The 18,304-nt window shown below is 37.7% G+C and overlaps 1 protein-coding gene across 16 annotated transcripts in view; it reads left to right on the forward strand.

Moving 5' to 3' along the window:
* cic (Putative transcription factor capicua) overlaps positions 1 to 18,304 on the forward strand; it is a 227,748-nt gene that overhangs the window by 132,460 nt on the left and 76,984 nt on the right. The window lies entirely within an intron of this gene.

Genomic DNA, 18,304 nt, shown 5'->3' on the forward strand with positions numbered 1-18,304 from the left:
TGATTTTTTTATTTTGCTTGCAAAAATTCTCATCATTACAATAATCACAATTATGTTTGCTTGCATATTCACATACATGGTATGCACAAAAGCACATATGTATTGCGGAACATTTTCCGTAGAGGCCCACGAGCTCAACCTTGTACTAAGGGATATGTGTGCATGAATACCTCATTATCACTTTCAGCCTCCAAATTTTATTTTTAAAAGGTTTTATTTAGCTTGACTTGACAGGCTGACTGGCTGGTACGAATTTTGTAATTGGAATTTAAGTAAGTTCGCGATAAGCTACTAACTTGAAACATGGAATATAGTTCAGAACCCGATGGCAATGCAATAATAAGAAAAAAAAACTCCGATAGGTGGCGCATGGATCGAAATATTTTAAAATATCGTATTTGTGGTCCGATTTTTTTCATATTTGGAACACATAATACATACATGAATAGAAAGTGATCTATTAAAAAATATCCGCTAGGTGGCGCAAGTATCGAGATATTCAAAAAATCGTATTTGTGATCCGATTTGGCTCATATTTGGAACACATAATACATACAAGAATAGAAAGCGACCTATTAAAAAACGCCGCCAGGTGGCGCAAGGATCGAGATATTCAAAAAATCGTATTTGTGGTCCGATTTGGCTCATATTTGGAACACATAATACATACATGAATGGAAAGTGACCTATGCGAAAAAAAATCGCCGCTAGGTGGCGCAAGGATCGAGATATTCAAAAAAATCATGTTTGTGGTCGATTTGGCTTATATATGAAACACATAATACATACAAGAATAGAAAGCGACCTATGAAAAAAATCGCAAGGATCGAGAAATTCAAAAAAATCGTATTTGTGGTCCTATTTAGTCCATATTTGGAACACATAATACATACATGAATAGAAAGCGACCTATGATGTCCGATTTGGCTCATATTTGGAACAAATTGTACATACAGTCCGGTAGAAGTGACATCAAAATATTTTGGAGTTCGAGTAGGAAGAAACATACGTCGCGCAGAGTCGAGTAAAGTCTTTGTAAGGAATTTGTATTGAGGACTTAGATTGTAACAAATTGTCAGATCAACGCCCTAGATTGATGAGGAGTGTGATGACTAGTACCTAGGACCCACCTAATTATTTTTCAGCTTTGCGTATTATTATTACTTCATGTAAGTATTGTTTTCAATAAAACCGTTTAATTTAAACCATTTTTTTTATTATTTTATTTCATACATACTCTTACGTACATATGTACTATGTAAACACAGTGCAAGTTATTATTTATGTTATTTATAGAATTAATGCCAAAAATTTCCCGAAAGGGATTTTTTTATTGCACTAAAATAATAAAACCAATATTACACGTATTTCGCACCTTTAAAACACTTTCGAAAGCTATTGGAAAAATTTCTTTCTGGGGATATTTTTGTTTTTTAATTTTTCCAACTGAAAATGGACTTCCAAGTCCAAAAATGAAACCCAAGTCGTTTATCATTTGATTTATTGCCAAAAATATTTGCCAAGCCTCGCTCTCGTTTACGTCGATCTACTTAGATTTAAATATTCTGGTCCCTGTGAACAGTCTAGGGGATGTCTTGGGTCGTTTTGGTAGTTGTGAGCAGTAGGGGCGGAGACAAATCCGCGAACCCCTTGCAGTTTACACTAGGGCAAATGGTTAATGTGACAGTTAAATAAATGCTCCACTGATAACTCCTAGGAAGGAAGTGAGCTCCATATGTCCAGTGGTGGATGCCAGATATTAGGCCAAACTCTTTGGGTTCAGTGAGGCTGATTTTCCTCTGATTATTATTGCGTTAAGTAGCTCCTTGAAGGATGACATTGTGGAAACATTAAGGCTCTTCATCCTTAATTGACCAGATTTTTCATGGAAAAAGTATTAGTCTGCCGCCACCCAAGCTAAGCTAACCGTACCCATGTTTAAGGCATCCGGAACAACGTAATAGACTAGTGATCACTAAGGCGCAAAAAATGTCTGCCTCCGAACTTCATTTAGACAATGGGTATTTGATATTTAAATTTTTGTTTTTATTAATTTCACAATTACTCTGCTTCTTTCCTGCCTTTAATTATTTCGTGTTTCCCTTGTCTCTCTAGTTTTCGTTATACCAAAGTCCTTAGTAACCAAAATCTGCATCCCAGATGAAATGCGTCCAACGTCGCGTGCGTCGCTGAGCGTCAAGCTCGAGTACATATTTAGCAAGTAAGGAAGGTTAAGTTCGGGTGTAACCGAACATTACATACTCAGTTGAGAGCTATGGTGACAACATAAGGGAAAATAACCATTTAGGAAAATGAACCGAGAGAAACCCTGGAATGTATATCAAATGAAAGGCATTAAAGAGTATTTTATGAGGAAGTGGGCCATAGTTCTATAGGTAGACGCCATTTAGGGATATAGCCATAAAGGTGGATCAGGGTTGACTCTAGAATGCGTTTGTACGATATGGGTATCAAATGAAAGGTGTTAATGAGTATTTTAAAAGGGAGTAATCCTTAGTTCCATAGGTGGACGCCGTTTCGAGATATCGCCACAAAGGGGACCAGGGGTGACCCTAGAATTTGTATGTACAATATGGGCATCAAACGAATGGTATTAATGAGTATTTTAAAAGGGAGTGGGCCCTAGTTCTATAGGTGGATGCCGTTTCGGAATATCGCCATAAGAGTATTTTAAAAGGGAGTGGGCCTTAGTTCTATAGGTGGATGCCGTTTCGAGATATCGCCATAAAGGTGGACCAGGGGTGACTCTAGAACGCGTTTGTACGATATGTGTATCAAATGAAAGGTGTCTTTTAAAAGGGAGTAATCCTTAGTTCCATAGGTGGACGCCGTTTCGAGATATCGCCATAACGGTGGGCCAGGGGTGACTCTAGAATTCGTTTGTGCAATATGGGTATCAAACGAAAGGAGTTAATGAGTATTTTAAAAGGGAGTAATCCTTAGTTCCACAGGTGGACGCCGTTTCGAGATATCGCCTTAACGGTGGGCCAGGGGTGACTCTAGAATTCGTTTGTGCAATATGGGTATCAAACGAAAGGAGTTAATGAGTATTTTAAAAGGGAGTGGGCCTTAGTTCTATAGGTGGACGCCTTTTCGAGGTATCGCAATAAAGGTGGACCAAGGGTGACTCTAGACTTTGTTTGTACGATATGGGTATCAAATGAAAGGTGTTAATGAGTATTTTTAAAAGGGAGTGGGCCTTCGTTCTATAGGTGTTCGCCTTTTCGAGATATCGCCATAAAGGTGGACCAGGGGTGACTTTAGAATTTGTTTGTACGATATGGGTATCAAATGAAAGGTGTTAATGAGTATTTTAAAAGGGCGTAGGGCTTAGTTCTATAGGTGGACGCCTTTTCGAGATATCGCCATAAAGGTGGACCAGGGGTGACTCTAGAATGAGTTTGTACGATATGGGTATCAAATTAAAGGTATTAATGAGAGTTTTAAAAGGGAGTGGTGTGAAGGCTTTTTCCAGATATCGACCAAAATGTGGACCAGGGTGACCCAGAACATCATCTGTTGGATACCGCTAATTTATTTATATATGTAATACCTGCCAAGATTTTAAGGGTTTTTTATTTCGCCCTGCAGAAGTTTTTCATTTCTTCTACTTAATATGGTAGGTGTCACAACCATTTTATAAAGTTTTTTCTAAAGTTATATTTCGCGTCAATAAAACAATCCAATTACCTTACCATGTTTCATCCCTTTTTTCGTATTTGGTATAAAATTATGGCATTTTTTCATTTTTCGTAATTTTCGATATCGAAAAAGTGGGCGTGGTCATAGTCGGATTTCGTTCATTTTTCATACCAAGATAAAGTGGGTTCAAGTAAGCACGTAAACTAAGTTCATTAAAGATATGTCAATTTTTGCTCAAGTTATCGTGTTAACGGCCATGCGGAAGGACAGACGGACAACTGTGTATAAAAACTGGGCGTGGCATCAACCGATTTCGCCCATTTTCACAGAAAACAGTTAACGTCATAAAGTCTATGCCCCTACCAAATTTCAAAAGGATTGGTTAATTTTTGTTTGACTTATGGCGTTAAAAGTATCCTAGACAAATTAAATGAAAAAGGGCGGAGCCACGCCCATTTTGAATTTTTCTTTTATTTTTGTATTTTGTTGCACCATACCATTACTGGAGTTGAATGTTGACATAATTTACTTATATACTGTAAATATGTTAATTTTTTTGTTAAAATTTTACTTTTAAAAATATTTTTTTTTTTTTAAAGTGGGCGTGTTCGTTATCCGATTTTCCTAATTTTTATTAAGCGTACATATAGTAATAGGAGAAACGTTCCTGCCAAATTTCATCATGATATCTTCAACGACTGCCAAATTACAGCTTGGAAAAATTTTAAATTACCTTCTTTTAAAAGTGGGCGGTGCCACGCCCATTGTCCAAAATTTTACTAATTTTCTATTCTGCGTCATAAGTTCAACTCATCTACCAAGTTTCGTCGCTTTAGCTGTCTTTTGTAATGAATTATCGCACTTTACGGTTTTTCGAAATTTTCGATATCGAAAAAGTGGGCGTGGTTATAGTCCGATATCGTTCATTTTAAATAGCGATCTGAGATGAGTGCTCAGGAACCTACATACCAAACTTCATCAAGATACCTCAAAATTTACTCAAGTTATCGTGTTAACGGACGGACGGACGGACGGACATGGCTCAATCAATTTTTTTTTCGATCCTGATTATTTTGATATATGGAAGTCTATATCTATCTCGATTCCTTTATATATGTACAACCAACCGTTATCCAATCAAACTTAATATACTCTGTGAGCTCTGCTCAACTGAGTATAAAAAATAAATTTTAATCATCAGCTTCTATATTTACACTTGTAATATGTATGCATGAATGTACATTTATTTGTGCATGAACACTTACAACAACAATTATGATCCGTGAATATATTAACCAAAATGCAACACTGCATTCATAACTCGGTTTTGTTTTTATGCTCCTTCCCACCACTCTGCATCCATTCCAACATAGACATTTCTGCTTCTTCTTTCATTCCTACTTCTTTCATGCGCGCAGTGTATTTGTCGAGTGGGGTTACTGACATTCAGTCGTATTCATATGTCCCGCCATCCATCGTATATATATGTATATATATACATATGTAAATTTGTACGTGCTGTCGTCTGTTCGTCTACGCTGCACTTGCTTGCATACAATTCATACAAGTTCTAGCATTTCGTTTGCTAGTTCTCCTTTTTTCATTCGCAACTCTTCTGTTGTTTTATTGTTGTTTGGTCTTGACGATGAGTATAGTCCCGTTCGCACGGGCGTAAGCAAGGGAGGACCGTAGCAAAGTGGGTCCACTCCACTTCTAGTCTTCACTAACGTATTTCCTTTTTCAAAATTGGTCTATTTGCCGCACATTGATCCAGCAAGTTCCGGAAACTACAAACCAACCATTTCGAGAAGGATTTGATATTACCACCTTGGATCTTCTACATCATCTCACCCCACCCCTCCATCCGTGAAAACCTTGTGATCGCAGGAGCTTCTTCTTATAAATATGTGTAGGACACATTAATTACTGTAACAAAAATCACCTCCCATACGTGAGCTTGCTAATTGTGCTTGAAAAGCTATAAATTGCTGTACACAACCCCTTAATCCCGTGATCATCAGATCGCTGTCAAGAGTCGGTAGGTCATTTGTTAGAGTTACAGATTTTATGGCTAAGGCTGCGGCCGTAGGATATTTTTTAGCAGGGAGTGTACCAATTCTTATTCGAAATTTTTTTATTTATTTTGCGATGCGGTGGCGCATACCAGCAAGCTCCCCCTGCAGAAGCTATCAGGATAAGGCGAAAGAGGTGCGGGTTTTCGACAGTCTTGCAGAGGTTGGGAAGGTGCTTCTTTCGAAAGTAATATGGTTCCACGAATGTGCCGCCACCCGGCATTCACTGAGGACACTCACAATTGACAAAAAATTTCTCCCAGTGTAAGTGTGGAAAATTCCCACGCACGCACTCTTAACCTAACCTAACCTAACTTAGCACATGTATCACTTCGGAACAACTTCAGGAGCATGTCGATACCATTTCGAATCCATTTTCGAAGAGTTACAGGATCATTTCAGGAATACATCTTGATCATTGCAAGACCGTTTCGGGATATTTTTGAGACAGTTTCGGTTTCACTTCGGGACTAATACAGAATCACTTTAGGATTATTTTAGTTATAATTTCGGAAAAACTCCAGAATTATTTCTAGACTGTTCTGTACAGGCCTGTGAGGGTTCAATTCTGGACTATTTATGGAATATCTTCGAAACTATTTTGGGACCAATTCGGAAGACTGTTCAGTACCATCCCTGCCCATTAATCTGCCTACGCCACTGTTCTTGTGCGTTATTTGTGTTATGCTATTGCAATTTGCAATCAATTCATTCGTCATTTCTCTCGTTCGTCTATTGGCAATCTTTATCTTCGTCAATTAGTTCCTTGAATTCTATGCTTTTCTTTGCTTCTTCATTTCATAAAAGTCATTTTAGTTCTTGATGTCATTTTGTGTGGAGGTTTTTACTTTCTTATTGCTCATTTGATTGCTGTTTAGTGTTATTTCATTGTAAATTTATATGTATCCTTGTCTGATTATTCTATTTCACGCTCTGTTATCCTTTTGCTATCATTTATATTGTTTTGTGTTTTCTAATGTTTATGATGTTTTTCTCTGCAAATTCTACGCTTATTATTTTGTTTACAAAACTGAAGTGCAAAGGTATCAACGAGCCTCCGTTATAACTGTAACTCAAATAGACTTTAAACTTTTAAATTAGGTTCAATTGGCGTTTCTTTAATATAAGGAAGAAGAAAAGAATTGACTTCTATTTTACAGCCCAAAAGACTTGATTAGTTCTTGGAGCCTTAGGTTAGATTGGATTGAAGTTGCTGTATGACTGAGTCCATGAGTGTTACCAGAAGTTTGTTTAACGGTCAAACTCAAAACCCCTATAAAAAACCCCAACCTCTTTTATAAAATAACTCCGTAATCTTTGCAAATACTAGAAGCTTTCTAGAACCTATGCCACTTGCTGCTGCTATATCTGATAGCTGTGCCACTCCTCATAGCAAGAGCCCTAGCTTTGAGTGCGCAAGACACGAACACAAAACATGCTCGATCGTTTCCTCCTCTAACCCGCACTTCCTACATCTGCTATCACAGCCATAATACACATAAAGAGCCTACAGCCCCTTCTTTTCAATGATAAGAGTAACTTTGTTAGTCTAAGATCGTAAATTGATCTTCTACACTTTGCAGCCTTGCTTGGGCGATCAGTTGCAACTCTGATCTTTTCATCTCGCTCAATTTGATTGGGACATCTACAGTACAAGCTGTGGATGCGCCACGTTAAGCTAGCTTATCTGCTTTTTCATTTCCATCTGTTCCCATATGCCTATTCCGATATTTTTCCAGGGATTTTTACACTCTTAATACACTTTTAGAATGAGAGATTATAGACCTCTCTGAAGTTGGCAAGACAACTTTTACGTGGAAAAAAACACAATTTTAGAATGAGAGATGATAGACCTCTCTGAAGTTGGCAAGACAACTTTTACGTGGAAAAAAATTACCTATTGGGAAAATTGCCGTGAATTTGTCGTAATTTATCCGTGAAACTTCACGTGAAATTAGCGTGCCACCCTGTATTTTCTAAAATATGGCCGCGGAAAATTTTTTCGTTTCACGGATAAATTACGGCAAATTCACGGCAATTTTCCCAATAGGTAATTTTTTTCCACGTAAAAGTTGTCTTGCCAACTTCAGAGAGGTAGATTATAGCCTTGATTGCTGATTTCTCCAGTGTTTCTATTGCGTTAGTCACGGCTACTACTACCGCTTTTAAAACACTACCGTGATCTGGCTGCTTGTAGGTTTTGTTTGTTTCCGGATCAGCGTAGTATACCGCAGAACTACTTTTTCCACTACTTTGGAATCATCGGTGTACAAGCGTATCACCTCATCTGCAAAGAATCTTTGAGAATGTGAAAGTAAATACGAAATGTTATGTGCAGGCAGCGCACAAGAATGCGGCAGCTGCTGCCTCCACTCTATCGCTAATCAACGTTAGCTTACAACACCAAGAAAGATAGAATGGGTAATCAGATTTTCATCATAAAGGTCTCTCAACTGCGGATGGAATTATCCCAACCATGCTACAAAAACCTACGAACAGAAACCGAACTGCGTTTATTCAGCACAGTTCAGTATTATGAAAATCCCAAAAGGGAAAAACATTCGTCAATATGGCCTAAACGTTTTTCGCACAATGGTTATAATTGGAGTCTGTCAACAGCCCTTAATCGAGGCTAGGCTAGGCGAAGAGGCATGTAAGGTGGAGACACTCCTTAACATCACATAGTTTACCTGCACTCCTAAACGAAGAGGCCGGTGGTAACACATAAGGGTGGTAGCAAAAAGAGATCTGTAAAAAACGATTGATCGGCAGACCTACTAAGTACCGGCCAATGGCACAGCAGTTGCTGCGAGCTTTGCTCCTCAATACTTCTAAACCTGCGACAGTAATCGTAGGTTTCGGTACCAAGCCTAGCGGCGTAAGTGCTTTTCAAACAGTGATCAATGAAAATGCTTACCAGGGAAGACAGCCCACCTTACTTAGGGGTTCAATAGTATATTTGTGCATCCTTTATTATGGGAAGACTAATCTGAACAGAATGTGGTCTTTTGGCCCTTTCTTGTCGTGTAGTTTCTCACAAACATTTTTTTGTAGATCTGAACTAATAAGTGAGTAATGAAAACTGGAGCAATGATGCTGCGAGTTGTAATATGTTCACTTTCTCCATTTTTGCAACTCCCTCTCTAGACAGCGATAGCGTTTATTTCCTGCGCCAACAAATATATCAATGGTAGCTAAAGCTAATTCTGTCGAAGTGGAGACTACAGCAAGCTATAGTGCAGAGCACCAACCCTTTTGAAATGTTGGCAATCGTTTCAGTTTGTTGACTTTTTAAGTGAGTGTAGGCAGCTAAACCAGGGCACCAGGGCGCTTGATGGCAGTATAGATCCAGTGTACCAATCTAAGAGAGGCACCAGTTGTGAGTGGTAGTTTATACTTTCAGTTTCTTATGAAGAGGACTAATTTTAAGTGTTGATAATGGCCTCTGCATAAGATTACAGCGAGGCTGATAGCGCAAATATCGTTAGCAATCGCTTTTCGGGTTGCTTCCATATACTAGCCTTAGGATACGTACTGGTGCCGTTCTCTACACTAAATTAAATAAACTAGATATGACATAGATTTCTGAAAGCGTCATAGTCATTAGATCAAAGTAATGAGCGTTGTTCGCTGTTGAAACTACCAATGAAATCAGTTCTTTTAACAGAAAAGTCAGTTGTATTGATTTAGAGTCTGCCATTTTTACAAAATATTGCTAGCTTGAGACCAACAGTTTCTCTTCTGTTGAAATTACTAGAAAAATTGGTTCTCTTAACAAAAAACTCTGTTGAATTGCCCATATTGCTATCAATTCTTTCAAATGAATGTTAATTCAAGAAAAAGAAACCCGATTTCAGCTGGAGCGTCATTTTTGCAGATAAAATGAGTTAACATATTTATGAAATCTTCTAGGACGCAAGTCCTGTTCATTATCCCCACGTGGGTAGCAGTGCGGGCTTGTTATTCTAAATCTTGCTTAATCCATCAAATCTGCTGCTCAACTTTTCTTTGCTTTATATCAACTAAATAATTTTCAATCGATGCTAATGCCTTGTATTATGTGAAATATATATATAACGTAGCTTAATCGATCTATGCAGCTGTAATAAATTTATTTCGTCTCCTTCATCTTGTTAGGTACTAATTTATTTATTATATTTAAGGTTATTTTCAAATTTTCCTGCAGTCAATGATAGTTTGTGTTGTTGAATAAGTTTTGGACCGCAACGACCATAGTTACAATAACAACAGTCTACTCAATAACAATAACCATGGTAATAAGAAATTAAGATAATAATGCGTTAACACCAAGAGAGCAATAATAAGCGCAACAAAAAAAAAAAAAAAAAAACAAAAACAACTACAAAACAATGCCAAGTAACAACAATTAAGTTTTCCATTATATTATATTACTCAAAATTGTACAAGAGTTTTTTGAACTCTAGCATAATCTTATTGTTATATTATATTTTTGCTTTTTTGCTGTTTTTCTTTTCTTATGAAGCTTACATATTCTCTTGTTAACATTGAACTCACTGTAATGTTTGTTGTTGTAAAGGTTTTAATGTTGTTTTTCTTGTTACGGTGCAAAACGATTCTATTCAAGACAACGTTTGTTGTTGGTGCTGTTTTTGTCTTAAGTCATAAATGCATATAATTGTACAAAGGTACGTCTGGATTATTTTTAAAAGGGGGGCCGAAAGGTGGGGCAATCTGGAATCTGTTTTTCAGTAGAGTATATTCGGGCTAGTATGCGTGCTCCAAATACGAAGCAAGTGAGGAGTCCTAATAAGTATTGCTTGTGAGAGTTTACGGATAACTTTGCGTCATTTTTTTTTTTTTTCAATTCGTAAAAAATTATCAAATAACAAATTAATAAAAGGAGAACGCGTCATTTATCACCCCAGCGGGTTAGAGGGCTTAGACTATACCCGCGGCAAGTATGTCTGTCGTAAGAGGCAACAAAATACCAAATTGATTCAAGGGGTTTTGTAGTGCAAACCCTTTCAAGGCATTGCCATCGCAATATATAGCTGCTCCAACCCAATTGTCAACCTCACCTACCTTACGAATCCTGTTTCTTTAACAGTCGAGGCTCTGGTGACCCCAAGTTCCTTATGGATCTAGAGGCTGGGAGAGCGAGATAGCCCAGAAGGTTTAATGTGGTCATACCAAACCGTTCCCGAGATGGTCATGCTAATACGTTAATGGTGCTTGTAACCGGAACGTACGGGATCGGCATCCGGCAAAGGAAAATCGCCATCGATAACACTCCACAGGGCTTCGGGGAGTGTCCTTATCGATACAACACATGATACCCGTCCTGCTATATGGTGCAGCATAATGGACCATAACAACATCAGATGAGGCGGCTCTGGGAGCGTTCGAAAGAAAAGTTCTGCGAAAGATTTACGGACCTTTACGCGTTGGCAAGAGAAGACTCAATGATGAGCTTTACGCAGACATCGAATTAAAACACAGCGGCTACGCGGGCTAGGTCACGTTATGATGAGAGATGATGCTTCGGCTAAAAAAGCGCTAATTAAATAAGTAATTAACAGCGTGAAACCACCAAAGATGGTATCAACGGTAACTGGCATAGCTGATAAAGGTTAAAAAATTAATTTTAATATATTTAATTTGAGGTACTTTTTTAAATCTTATATTAAAACGGTCTTTGGCGATGCGACAGAAATCTAGAACTTTTAATAAATTTCGAAAGGCACTTTTCACCGTCAGATACACGTTTTTGGAAACCTTCTCGGAGCCTACGTAGGAGTCCTAATGCAGTTCTTTACCAAGCTCCAATATTTATATCAAAGATACTTATAATGTGATATCGTGAGTGTGGCTTCTTCGTCAGAGGCAGTACAATAAAGATAATTTCACTAGGTTCTCCATATTCATAATAGTGTTCTACATCAGTGCCGTTTCAGGATAGTCGCAGGTCAGCAACGACCATCCGTATACCCCCATGGAAACATGTGAAAAGCTTTTCTGCTTTCGTATATCTGCATTGCCTATAAGTATGATACTGACTGCGACTCCTCAGCCGCTATCGAAATGAAAGGTATATAAGGTTAACTTAAGTACGGTGTAATCTGACTTCCGCTCTACTTCTCAGCGGATACGAATCTTCTATTGTCGCTGGTTGAACCATTTCTAAGCTTAAGAGTATGTGCGACTTTATTCCTTGTGTGGTTGTGGCTAAGTTTCCGCTAATTCCTACCGGATTATTGTTATCAACAAAAATCAGCTGTTCTATTAATCAATTAAAATTTACAGCTTGCGATTCCATCTAGCGTATGATAGCAACTGCCAGTAATGCCAGGCAAATATTCACAATAGTCCATAGTACAAATAGATTTCTTTGCGTGCTCACAATCGTTTATGGTAAACCATTATTTTAAACAAATATAGCTAAACAAAAGCACTACGACCGAAATTGTCCAAAGCTCGCTAATAGACCGCACCTCCATGTTTACAACCAAAACTTTATTTATAAAATGGATTCCGAATAAGAGCAAAAAAGGGACCCGTACATAAAAACAGCAATTAGAAATAATATATATAATGATTTCAGTTTAAAAAAAAAAAATAAATGTAAGGCGCGATAACCTCCGAAGAGATCTAAGGCCGAGCTTCTCTTCCAATTTGCGTCGTGCTCCTCTTGATTTTCCCTACAAATTAGCCGGACGGACCTACATGATTTATGCCGACTCCGAACGGCATCTGCCAGGCAGATGAGTTTTCACTGAGAACTTTTCATGGCAGAAATACACTCGGAGCGCTTGCCAAACACTGCCGAGGGGCGACCCCGCTTAGAAAAATTTTCGTCTAATTTAAAAACCTTATTTCTAAAATTTTGATGTTGCTTTGCCCGGGGTGCGAACCCAGGGCATACGATGTGGTAGGCGGAGCACGCTACCATCACGCCACCGTGATTTCGGTTTAATTGATCTATAATTCGGTTGATTTTAGCAGCTATTTTCTACCAGTACAAAATAAATCTTTTCCAAAATCATACTGTCCCCCAAACTGGGAAGCTATATATAAACTGCAATTTGAATATTAACAGGAAACTCTGAGATAAGGTGTTATTAGACGAATCACTGAAATACTATCTTTTTAAAATTAATAGACGGATTTTGCATTCCTTATCAAAATCTCCGGATATTGGAATACTTAACGCAAAGGGGGCATGCTTTCGATTCGTGCCTGCTGCTGAGAATCGAAATTTACATAATGATCGTCCGCGATTTAAATCCTCCCTGCCTCCCCCGCTTAATCCGCTCCAGTTTAAGCATTACTTCATTAACCACTCACTGAAGTTTCATTTTACCATTTCACGTGAAATAATCGATTTTGAGACCTTAGTACTATTATTTTCAATGGCTGTGTCGAAAGTATTGAGAAAACTTTAAAAATGTGTATCTAAACATTTTTTATGATTGCCTAAAAGCTTCGATGGAATTGTGTACTACATAGATTCTCGAGTTTCGGTCTTGCAAATAAAAATAAAACACGAATGCAAATAAATTCAATTAACCTGTATTATATTGTAACGAATTTAGGGAAATTCCGCTTATTTGAAACCTTTTGCTAACGTTCGAATCGCTAAATTGTTGAATAAATCACTCCAATATTCAGTGTTGCATTCTGGGCTTTATTTAGATTACTTTGGGAGTAGTACTTCACAATTATACTTCACAACTAATAGTGTGCTTAAATCAAAACTCATTCGTTATTACTAGCTTGTGCTGCTTTTATACTCTCGGTTTCCTCGTTCCCCCGTTTCTCCTAAAGTCTAGTAATTTCGCGAACAGTTGTAAGTCATGCTTGGTAAGTTACCAGCATAAGTACATGTATATTTGTAGTTTATAGCCATATGCGTGTGTATGTGTGGTTATTACTTCGGCTGATGACTACATATGTGTGTGTGACATAGCTCTTCGCCGCCGTCTACATAAGAATGGCTGCTTTATTGTTGTTGTGCATTTATTTAGTAGCAGCTTAGTTATGCTAATATTCGTCACAATATATACATACTTACTTACTTAATTGCCGTTTAACCGTTTAAACGCTTATGGCCGTCCAACAAGGCGCGCCAGTCGCTTCTTCTTTGGATTAATTGAGCTCACACCAAGGGAGTTTAAATCGTTTTCCACCTGGTCCTTCCAGCGGAGTGGGGGCCGCCCTCTTCCTATGCTTCTATAGGCTGACTCCGATAAAAATATTTTCTTAGCTGGAGCATCATCTTTCGTTAGCATAACATGGCCTAGCCAGCGTAGGCGCTGTCATTTAATTCGCTGGACTGTGTTGATACCTGCGTCAAGCTTGTATAGCTCATCATTAAATCTTCTTCGGTACTCGCCGTCGCCAACGCAAAGAGATCCATAGATCTTTCGAAGAATTTTTTTCTCGAACACTCCCAGAGCCGTCTCAACTTCTCATGGTCCGTGCTTATGCACCGTATATCCTGACGAGTACGATAAGTGGCTTGTAGAACATGTAGAGCATTTTCAATTGCCTACCTAGTCCAAGGTAGCATTTATTGCCAAGAGCGATTCTTCGCTGGATTCCAGAGCTGATGATGTTGCTGGTTCCCAAATAAACGAAATATTTTACCATTTCGAAATTATGGCTGCCAACTGTAGCGTGGCAAATGCGCTCACTCCTTGTTTGATGACAGCAAGTACTTCGTGTTGTCCTCATTCACCATCAAGCTCATCTTTTCTGCTTCTTTTTCCAGTTTGGAGCAAGCAGAACTTACGTAGCTGGTGTTCAGGACGATGATATGAATGTCGTTAGCTTAAACACTAACGTTTTACTAAAATAAAGGAAAAAAGTCGAGTAAATTGAATTATTTTAACATTATTGCCCAAATGGATGTCAAAATTAACGACAATCAAAAAAAGGTGTAGTTATGTAATTTTCATTCAGAACTGTAAAAGGCTTTAAGCTGGAGTCATTGGTGCCGTATGTCGTATCGCTGTATCCGTATCCCTAACGTAATCAGCTGTTTATCGTTACGACGGTAAACCAAAACCCAATTGGTTGGCTACGATACGGTTACGACTTTAGCGGCACCAATAATCGATTGCATTGATTCTCATAAGGTTGGTCGAATCAGCTGTTAAAAGGTTACCGATACGGTTACCGATAAAGCACCAATGTCTCCAGCTTTAAACTAAACCACTACAGAGACAAGTTTTTAATAACTAAGCTATTACTTCCCGATAACAAATCGTCAACTTAAAAAAACCGATAAACATAACAATGGTTTTTAGAAAAATTCGATAATTTTTCGATAACAAATTGGTTACATCCGATAACCTCTCGATGATAAATCGATAACTTTTTGATAACATATATATAAATATCCGATAAATAATAGATATTTTTTCGATAACAAACCGACAAGTCATTGATACATTTTTTAACCTATCGATAGCTTTCCTTTTTCTTCCCTTTCCTTCCCTTTTCTTTCCTTTCCTTTCCTTCCTTTCATAATGTTTACACATCAATAAAGAACCTTACCACACTGTTACCTATGTTAAAGTTAACAGACGGCGAAGTTATCACTAACGCGTGGAACTGTTGGCCAAGTGAACGATTTTCTTACAAATTACCATAAATTAAGTTTTGCTCATGATAGGCTAAAAAAATCGACCCATCCTAATATGCATGCACTTAAATAGTTTGTTGGCCGCGCATTGATTTTTATGTTCAGTCAGATGAATCATCCACTGGAGTTAATCATCAAAAGCGCGCCATAATTTCAAAAAGGAATGCGTCAAGCAAATAATTTATTATTATGTAAATGAGAACAAAGAAAAGTGCAACTGATGTTAGAAATGGTTGCTTAGTTAAATCATTCGAACTAAGTGAAGGTATTTCTTCTCCAAGTAGCAGAGCCAGTTGAACTCATTAATTTCACTGAGATATATGTGACTTGTAAGAAAATATTTAGTACTATCATTTACTGACTTCATGCATGTAAAAGCAAATGGGTGTTAGGAAGCTAATAAAAAGCACAAGCACAGATTTGGTAGAGCTTTTAATACGTGAGGCCTAGACGTTGATACTAGACCAAAGCTCAGCCATATTTGCAAAGGGTCATTAAGCTATGCTATCTCTATAAATGTTTTGAGCTGGTACTCCTTTTTGGTGTCAGGACGGCTACACCGGGGACTCAAGGGCTTGTGAAGCGCAACTCTTTCAAGCAGGCGACGCCAAGTTTCTCACGAACGGAGGGGGTGGTATTCTATAGAAGGTTCAACCAAATCAAATTCGACACTCAAGTATCTTAAGTGATCAGGATAAAAGTTTTTTACTGGTTATAAATCCGATATGTCCCACGTTTTAAACCCGACTACGATAGAAACACATTCTTCGCATTTTCACTAATAGCTTCATACATTCAATGTGGGCAGTGGTAAGGACTCCAAGTGCTCTCTTTTAATATATAGCTATGATTACTGGAGCGTTTTTTATAATTCCAATAAATTAGTTCCTATAGGGCTTTTTCAAATCCACACACTCCTCCACATAAGCACTCTCATTTATGTACCTACACACGTACAGTTGTGAACACAAAAATAGCAGCATAACTTTTTGCCAAACTCAATTAGTTTTTTTTTTCGTCTTTTATTTATTAACATCACTTTTAGAAAAACGTCTGAGAATGGTATAACGTAAACAACTTCAAAACCTGTTCAGCAAAAATGTAATTTAAAATAAAACCGTCACATTACAGTCAACTCCCTACCTGCGCTTTAATGGGTCTCTCAGAGCCACAATAAAGGTGAAAGGTTGGCGCAAGGGCGCTCAAATGGCAGACGAGACGATGCACGTGTACACCGATGGTTCCAAAGTAATGGAAGGGGAAGGGTATGTGGTATACTGTGCTGATCTAGAAATACCTAGATCCTACCAGTTGTCAGATGGCTGTAGTGTCAGGCGGAAATAGTAGCTACTAAAGTAGTGAATAGACACTGTGGGAAAATCAACTGCAGCCGTCCAAATTTTTACATAGACAGCCAAACAGCAGTTAAGGCATTAATCTACAACATCTGAAAGTGTATTAGAGTGTAAGCAATCCCTGAAAAAAATCGGGATTAGGAAAATTAAGCATCTATATTGGGTCCCTGGGCATAAGATGGAAATGAAATAGCAGAGGAGCTAGCTAAATACGTGTACCGTCCCAACCAGGCGGGGTTGAAAGATGGCGAGAGTTGCACATGATCGACCAAATAGAAAAGACGGAGCTGCAAAGTGTCGACGGGCATTTGCAGGTCTTACAACCTTATACTAACAATGTTACTCTTATCAATGAAAAAACGGAAAGACTGCCTTCTAGCTTCACATGTTTTTAAATTAGGCACAGTCAGTGAAAGCAGATAAATGAAGTGCGAGTTGGGGTAGGAAATGATTGGGCACGTTTTGTGCTTGTGCCCTGCGCTCGCCAGGTTACGAAGCAAGCTATAATGTGAAAGCAGTAAGTGGCATAGGTCGTAGAAAGGACGAAGTTATTTTTTAACGTGGGTCCTGGTTCCTTATAGGGTTCTTTAGTTTGGTCTTTGAGAAAACTTCTGGTATCAGCTTATTGAGTATGCAGTTTTTAGTCCAGTTTATGTTTATCTAACAAAGTACAAGTTTGAAATCGCTTGAAATTAGCATCGATTTTGGAAACTTTTTTTCGAAGGGTGTTAAAAATTTTCCTTCTATATGAAAATTTAAAATATGAACACTTTGGAGGTCCGTAATAAGGTAAATTCTTTTTAAACCAAAATAAATAAAACTACAAAACTGCGTAAATATTCAAAAAGTAGCTGAAAATTCTAAATTAAAAAAATTATAAATATTTTTAAAAACTTCTGAAATTTTTTTTTTTTTTGATTTTAAATTAGGCACAGTCAGTGAAAGCAGATAAATGAAGTGCGAGTTGGGGTAGGAAATGATTGGGCACGTTTTGTGCTTGTGCCCTGCGCTCGCCAGGTTACGAAGCAAGCTATAATGTGAAAGCAGTAAGTGGCATAGGTCGTAGAAAGGACAAAGTTATTTTTTTAACGTGGGTCCTGGTTCCTTATAGGGTTCTTTAGTTTGGTCTTTGAGAAAACTTCTGCTATCAACTTATTGAGTATGCAGTTTTTAGTCCAGTTTATGTTTATCTAACAACGTACAAGTTTGAAATCGCTTGAAATTAGCATCGATTTTGGAAACTTTTTTTCGAAGAGTGTTAAAAATTTTCCTTTTATATGAAAACTTAAAATATGAACATTTTGGAGGTCCGTAATAAGGTAAATTCTTTTTAAACCAAAATAAATAAAACTACAAAACTGCGTAAATATTCAAAAGGTAGCTGAAAATTCTAAATTAAAAAAATTATAAATATTTTTAAAAACTTCTGAAATTTTTCGAAAATATTTTTGAAACTTGGTGGCAATGCACGTTCTGTGAAGTGATAAAATGAAAATGAGTTTTCATACATTTGAACAAATTTTTGTATGATTTTTATGTTATTTAATTTCATCACTTCATAGACCCCCCCCCCCCCCCCCCCTGAT

This window comes from Eurosta solidaginis, chromosome 1 (genome assembly GCF_040869045.1).
Source record: "Eurosta solidaginis isolate ZX-2024a chromosome 1, ASM4086904v1, whole genome shotgun sequence".
NCBI lineage: Eukaryota > Metazoa > Arthropoda > Insecta > Diptera > Tephritidae > Eurosta > Eurosta solidaginis.